The sequence below is a fragment of the Lytechinus variegatus genome, chromosome 9 (genome assembly GCF_018143015.1).
Source record: "Lytechinus variegatus isolate NC3 chromosome 9, Lvar_3.0, whole genome shotgun sequence".
NCBI lineage: Eukaryota > Metazoa > Echinodermata > Echinoidea > Temnopleuroida > Toxopneustidae > Lytechinus > Lytechinus variegatus.
Window position 1 is genome coordinate 23498344 of NC_054748.1, and position 8884 is coordinate 23507227.

Sequence of the window (8884 nt, forward strand, 5' to 3'; positions counted from 1 at the left end):
GTAATAGTACGCAGCGCTTAGAAACATTTGTATTAAGCGCTATATAAATGTTGCATATTATTACTATTATGTCTATTGGATTGGATTGTCTCTGTATATTATTTTCCAATAATGATTATAAAAACAGTTACCATGACAGGTTAGCTCCTCGCACGGGAGGAGTGTCTAAAGCTATATTCACACCAACGAAGCTGTCTCCAAACCGATTTCTAGTATGACTGGAGCATGACCTTGATATTTTCTATTTTTGTCTTTTGCGATAGGACACATCCACAGGCCGACAGAGGAATTATTTGGAGGTATGATCTCAGAGGTTTTAAAGATAGATGCTCAATGCCACCGGGGTCACGTATATTGTCTCCCTAATCGTTCCTATCGATAGTTCAAGCGTGAAATTGATCAACGGGTTTTAATTCATCAGTGCTGAGGGGGATCTGCGAGTACCGTTTGACAGAATCGTAACGAGTACATGCAAGAAGACTTCATTAACATATTGTAGGTAGATTTCTAACAAATGCACATGAATTCTACATCTAACTATAATATATATATATATATGTGTATACATATATACGACATTTTCATATCTTCCTTAGATTATAGGCCTATTGTATTTCAACACTTTCAAAAGTGTCATCAATACCTACGGTATTTTTATTATGTAAATGCAGATTATGCATGCTTCTCTGTCTGAATGTCATAGCAATATTTTAAAAAGTTTTCTAATCATAAGGTATCCATAAGCTATTGGTATTTGCAATCTAAATAGTAAGCGCAATATACATTTTAATCAGGTGCTGAAGGCGCTTCCAAACAAATTACAGAAAGAGGAATAAGTACATAGCAAAGATAAAAAGAATATTTGTCAAAGTTCATAGTATTTTCGACATTTCTTGAAGTAAAGGTCTAATACGATTCAGTGTTTTTGCACTCTGGTATCATTTTCATATGAATTAGATAATGGCATTCCAGTAATTGTATTTTCTTAATCATTGTTGTTTTTGCTATATTTGGTTGAAATGTCTTGACAGTTATTTTACGTATTGTATGTTATTTACTCTGAAAGTTTCATTCCAAAAGCTGTAGGTCATTTTAATTTGATATATAGAGTGTATTTTATATCTCCCTGAAATTGTGGGGGTTTAAAAAATATATAACAATTTTCCAAAAAGTTCGATGATATTTTCTTAGCCCGTATTTGCAGTATTCTGCAACCTGTAATTAAAAAAACAATGTGCATTGTTTTTTTTATACAAAGAATGGCATTTCGTAGCTTCCTGTAAGATAATTGCGATTAATTCATAACTTTAAACAGTGCAATTGTATTTCAAAGGTCATTAGCTTTGGTTTTCTTCATTGTATATTTAAAATACCGTATGCGTTTTTGTTTTGTCAATATAATGTTTTCATATCTACCAGAGATATCGGTGTTTTTTGTATTTTTTTTAAAATGATGCGATATTTTGAAAACCTTAATGGTTTTAAGGCAATTAATACGATAAAAACGATTCATGAACGTTGTACTTATGACGAAATTTATTCTTATTTATATTTTACAGAAAAGAGGCACTTGATTATCACGACCATTACATCTTTAACAAATACCGTCATGAGAATAATAATGTCGCGTTGTAAAATCTTTGTGTATTATCGTTCCGGTGTTTCCATGAATGATATCGGGAGTTTTTTTTATCATGTCCTGCTTGATGGATTAAACAATATGTAAATGCATACATGTATATAATATAAATCATCACATAAATATAAAGATAAGAATGACTTCATGGAGTATAGATATGCTGCTTCGTAGCAACAGCAAGGAAGCTGCTTCCGCTCTTCTGATACAAAGTTAATATGTGTAGTCGAGCACTTGTACTATGGTAGTTTGCACTAATCATATTTGGATTATATTCTTAATAATCATAAATCCAATGGTACCATGATTCATTAAGATATATCTAATAATTTAAGGACCTTGCGTATAACGTATCACATCTCTTAACGAATTCAAACTGATTCTGTGTTTTGAATGTTATGTCAATAACTTGATAGTGTTGACGAATGACGTAACAGTATGTGAAACTGAACTGTATTTACTTCACCCATCATTTAGCCATTTCTTAATTTATTTTCTTCTTGCTCCTTGGTGATTCACTTCGTATTTTCATCACGTGATCAAACCTAAGTCATACAAGCGATATAGAAAAGCACGACCGAAGCCTATTCGTTTTTTTTTATTTACCTCTGCCATAAACCTGTAATAAAATATATCTCGTTTCCCAATCAATCGGCATAAAATCAAGTTTGATGAGGAGCCCCTGTAATTGATAATTCAAGACCTCAATCGTCATCTGGTCAGCACTTCACCCAAAATTAATTTTCAACACCTTAAAATAGCGTAGATGAATTTTAAGTTTTTCAAGGCCTGTAAAATGACAATTCCACAAGGTGTCCGAAACCTTTATCACTGCGTTGCGTCAATTATAAAAATAGGTTAATGAATTTGACCGGGTTTTTGGAGAATGGGATTGGTGCCTTAATAAATATTCATGGATTTTTCTAAAGACATCAATTACATACTATACGGCTTTGGAAACAAAATGATTTCCAATCTATACAAAACACATGGAAATGTTAATTTCTAGAAGGCACAATATTGAACTTTATAGCAGCAAAATAAATAGAATTGTGTTCACGTTATCTATTAGATAGGCGAATATGTGATATCATTGCAATTAGTATGGAAATCTAGGAGATTTAAAATATATGATCAGATCTATGATCTGACTCAAATTTCATCAAAATAAATACATAATGCCCTCTTGAAAGTAACTTTTTCGAATTTTAAAAAGCAGCCAAAAAACAAAACAAAAACAAAAACAAACAAACAAACAGTACCCCAAAACAGAACCGGAATGCAGTAGGAATTCAGTTAAATCTGTTTAATTTTTTTTGCGAAAATCTACGATAAATTTATATTTTTCTCCGAGGACATAATATCATATTTAAATAGAAATATTCTTTGAAATTGGAATGTATTTTACTGTGGTAACAGTGTTTAATCGTATTTGTGGAAAATGGATTTACCCCCATTTATAACGATTTTCGAAACAAATATCTATAGATTTCCATCACCACCTTGACGCATGATATATCGGCTAAGTGACAGGAAATGCTCCGATAAACACAACGCAAGAATGTAGAGTCCAACGTGTCAGCCTATAACGTTGCCAATTTGAGAATTTCTTCGGGTAATACAGATCGAATTAAAAATACTGTTGACGATAGGTAAAAGATTATCATTGATTTGTATTATTGTATTTTCGATGTATTTTGTTCAAATTGATAAAGAAATTAAAGAAAGTAATACAATTATAAAAGATAGAAATAATAAAATGATAAAGGGGTATTAGGTATTACTATGTTGCCAAGCATGCTTTATTTACTACTGTTACCAATGTCCTGTTCAAAATAATGATCCCTGAAATAGCTTGGTTTATATTAAAAAAAATCATAGTCAATTATCCAGTACACAAATCCATTTGTAGCATAATTATGTATGGTATTCAGATTAAGGCGATAATTCCTTATATGCAAAATGGTAAAAGCAATCTCAAATTCAAACATGATAATTCCCCAAGATAACCGACGTTCGTGCACTCTATATCTTACAAACCAGGCATTTTGTAATCTCCATCAAAGACCTGTACATTGTAAAAAAAAATTGGGTAAAATTGTCCAAATAATTTTGGGCGGTATTTTACCCAATGCGGGAAGCATATTGTCCAATAAGGTAAACAAAATAAGCAGTAATTTCCTTTAGAATGGGCAAAATATTTTCATCACACTGGATGAATAAAATAAAATAAGACCTGAAATAAGAGCTTTTAACCGGTGTATATAGAATTATATTGCACCTCGTTAAAGTGTTGCGTATGTAGGTGAGTGGATCAAAGCCCCCGCCTTCTTAATCTATTTTAACAAAATATGTATATCACTTCCCGCCTGTCACGTGGAGCAAGGCGGGTGCTAGAATTCTATGAATACAGGTCTATTGACCCACTTCGTTTGGAGGCGCAATTGAATTTACATGAGCTGCTGCGATGTTGTGATCCAGAGTGCAGAGCAACTGGACAGTGTTAGGTTCAATTGTCGGCAATATGAGCTCCAGAGAACTGTATGTCGTTCCCCAAGTCGAGACACAAGGTGGTCTGGAAACCCGGGTCAGGCCACGGTCACATCAATGAAACCGACTCCAAACTGACCAATGGTTTGTCATTCTGTATATATATACATATATATATATATATATATATATATATATATATATATATATATATATATATATATACATATATATTCAATTTTTTCCAAAGGGTAGATAGCTCTGGGGAACCTTGATTTAAGCTACGCCTACCATTGCTCTCTTCATCCATTTTTTTTCACACACACTACATATATATATATATAGTGTGTATAAAGTGACAAACATAATGAATAGTGCATTGTATACTGTAATTGGATACATTCCAACACAATTTTGAATAATGTGCAAAATAATATGAAAATTTTAAATGCAAAATCAGTATGCAAATTTGAACGGAAAACTTCTAATTTATTATTGAATGAATTATCGCCCCCAAAATAATTCAATTCATTAATATCAATAGATGGGACCGGTATACAGCATGGGATGACATCGCTAAATAATTCAAATATTTTCAAATAATAAAGAATGAAGAAAAAAAAATGAGACAATAAAAAACCGAAGACAGACAAAAAACGAAATAATGAATAACATAAAAGGAGGCCCTCCTTCATGTAACCTCATGACGTCACAGTTATGTCATCTTATCCCCATTGAAATGCCTTTACACTTCTTCTGTTCATAGTTCCTTTTTTTCTCCAATCAGTGTAATCCTGTTCATGATCAAGTAATAATATCTAAATATTCATGACAAACGTTAAGTAGGATAATAATTAAACCGGGCATCTGTTTGCGGCTTCTTTTATCAAATTGAATGACGTCTTTCTCTATTAAATCAAACAAAAAGAATAAACCGTTGCTTTACAATTTCTTCACCTGTGTTGTACCATTATTGAATAGCAAAGTTGTCAAAGCATGAATCGCCCGCGCGATTTGACAAGATATATCTTGTCATTCCTTATCATGTTTTACTTCTTATGTATTATTCTTTCTCGACTTGGTTGTCGCCCGCCATCATGTCACATTAAGGATGTTGATGGCCTTAAAGTCGTATAGCATAATCACCTCTTGTTTTGTTTTGGAAAAAAGGGCCCGATCATTACCATCATTATACATATAAAGATATGCCATTGGAGCAGCTAACAAGCATTGTACACACTCTTATTTATGCGAGTCAAATTTGACCAAGAATAGGGTCAGATGTGAATCAACTCCTAGCTAGCACCATTCCGAGTCAAATTTGACTCCTAAAAAATAAGAGTGCATGCTTACTCCTGAAACTGTACAAAAATGAAATATGTTATGTCAGTGTATGCGCTCCGCAAATTGGTTGTGTTGTTCGAAAGCTACTAAAGTCATTTCGGATTGCCAATTGCCATGACATAGTAAAGAATCCTATTCGATGTAGACAAATTTGAGTGAGATATAGATATAACGGTGATTACTTCAACTTAAAGAAATACTGGGTTATGCCCCTCAGGCAGTTACAATAAGTAACTTATCATTAGCACAGTTGGGGACAATTTCTCTTTTAGATACCTTGATTATTTTAATACGTTGATATGTATTGACGATGTGGATCTGTTGACAAGTTGAGATTTTGATTATCAATTACATTTTTGATTGCAGCTGCCTTAATGCGGGGCCCTATGTGGTTCAGGAGAAAGGGGACGCAGGGGGGGGGGGGCTGTAATATTACAAGTAGTGGGGAAAAAAGGAGAAAATGATAATAATACCAAGAAGAGAAAAGGAGAAAGGGGACGCAGGGGGGGGGGGTGTAATATTACAAGTAGTGGGGAAAAGGAGAAAATGATAATAATACCAAGAAGAGAAATGAAAATGTAAAGAGAGAAAATGGTACATAAAAAGTTTTGATTGAATAAAACTTTGATTTAATGTAGAAATTAAACCGTAACCATTAAGCCACCACTCTCTCTTTAATATTCAAGAGCCACCCAACCTGTCTCACAAAGCCAAGCATATACATACTCATATTTCAATATTTGATTGGTATAACAAAGACGGAAAACTAGTGATAATGATGGAGAATGAGTGAAATGGAAAATTCTAAGACTAACATGAATGTGTAAGGGATGATTCTTAGGTTATCATTATCACCAAGATTGTTCTATCTTAAGTTAGGACGATGTTTAATCACGTGAACAGGAGCCCCCATCACATTGGTGACAATTTATCTCATCAAAAGAAATGATAGTTTTTCAAATCACTGGTGAAACCAACGCCGTTCAAAATAATTAAAAGCGACCACGGTTGCCACGGAAACCGAATCGAGAACAGGTGTTGTAGAATAAGAGATGATCATTCATTGAAAAAAAAATCATCTTTAGAAGCATTTCCATATGGGCTTCTGAGGATTTCTCATGATTAAGCAATCATGTCTAATTTATTGATGAAAGAAGCGACTTCCAGATCAATGAACTCAATTTGTGCGATTTTTCCCGATCGTATAATTCCCTCACATGATCCTCGATTGCGCGAGTAGAGATACTGATAATGTTCATTCATTCAATCATTCATTCAATCATTCATTCATTCATTCATTCATTCATCTATTCCATTCATTCATTCATTCATTCTGTCATTCATTCATTCATTCCATTCATTCATTCATTCATTCATTCATCTATTCCATTCATTCATTCATTCATTCTGTCATTCATTCATTCATTCATTCCATTCATTCATTCATTCATTCATTCAATCATTCATTCATTCATCTATTCCGTTCATTCATTCATTCTTTCATTCTGTCATTCATTCATACATTCATTCATTCAGTCATTCATTCATTCATGCTCATTCATTTCGTCTAAATTAACCTCACTCCAAAATGCAAAAACGTAATATAAAACATAATAGTTAAATACTTGTATCAAAACAAAACGAATATTTTGGTGGTTTATTGTGGGCATCAATAGTAAATACAATGGGTATTATTCTCTTCTTCATGACGTTTATAATGGAAAATATGAATATGCCTATGCAAGCATGTGAATCTAAACCAAATCCCCTATGAAAAAAAAAAAGGGAATTTATACTGATCGCTTTTCGCAGACAAATGATGCAATAAAAAATGACAAATGCTGCTCATCATCGCCATAATGAATTATATATTGCAAAGTTGAATTTAATTTAAACCCACCCCTATCTGATAAATCCATAGACTTTGTAACTTTTTACTTCTTTCCATTCAACAATTGCATTCCTTGTAATCCTGTGTAACTACATTCTTAAAAATTTTTACTTGACATCTCAACTGTATAAATACCAATGACTCTGTTAATAATTTTCAGGCTGAGGATGAGGTGCGACACCTCGAAACATGTTCCGTTTATTAAAATGTTATGTTCTATTCTTTATTTTTGTCTTCAATTTAGTATCGTGTCGTTCTTTTGAAAGTTGAAATTATTCCATAAATTTAACAAATAACATTCAGTTCGATTTTTTGATCATTTTGTAACATGTCGATTGTTGCATGGGAGTTTGGAAAGACTACTGCAAATTAATCGTAGTAAAAATACAATTGGAACAGTGCAGTAATGAACGAAACGAAAATGAGGGGTCAGACATGAGGTATTGGGGATTGCCTAAAATGCTTGGAGAAGGTGAAGTGAGCGAGCAAAATTTTGACCTTACTTATAAAAAAAATCACATTTTCTATTGATTTTTGACATGATATTAAGAAAAATAATCTGATTTTTACCCCTCATCATTTCTTTTGTTTCCCTCTTGTTTGTTGGTCGTGAAAATTATGGGGGTCCATGTCTCTCAAGCCCCCCCCCCACCCCTCTTTACAAGAGTGGATTGGAATAATCACGGAAAATAGATCATTCACCGTCTTTGTGTAATCTTGAAATAATTATGACAGTGTTTGTTTTATATTGTCACTGTCAAACCCCTATGGGGGAAAGCTAAAACAGTTTCATACATACTAATATCCATTCCATGGCGACTTCCATTTTTAGCAGACGCCGAACAGAGAATTCAGATGTCGCTTATCAAATAAAATAACATGAAATTGCTCGGAATATTATTAGATCATGTAATGTACATCAAGACTTTCATTACTCTCCAATGGAATAAATATGCACGGCTGCAGTCACGAATGCATTAAACTCTGTTAAATAATGTCAAGTGTTCGGATTTTAACCTCCGCATTATGGTTATGAAACTGTTCCTCATATCATGGTATGGTATTTTCTTAAATTTACCAGGGTTCGATTCCAGACGAAGCAATGATCTTAATCGAATACTGGTTTTCATCCACAGACAACAAAATAATGTACGAAAGCCCTAAAATGAAAGCAAATTCTCGAATTTTTTTTTCTCTTTCTATTTGATCATTTTCGTTTGATTTAAGAAGAAAGAAAGTTGTTTAAGACCTTTTCTAAAACAGAAATAAATTAGTTTAAAGTGAAATATCTAAAATATGTGAACGAGTTGTCGACGCCTTTGGTGTCTGCGCTGCAGCAACACAGCTCATTTGTGACGTCATCTCCTAAGACAGATCTGATTGGCTCAAATGATTGAAATCGTCGAAAAATTGCATGAAGATTCGAAATGTTAAATGTCAGAGATTTTGGTCTGCGATTCTTCTGCAACAAATCGGATCGCAGTTACAGCGGGCTGCAAGTTTGCGCACACTCTGCAATGTGG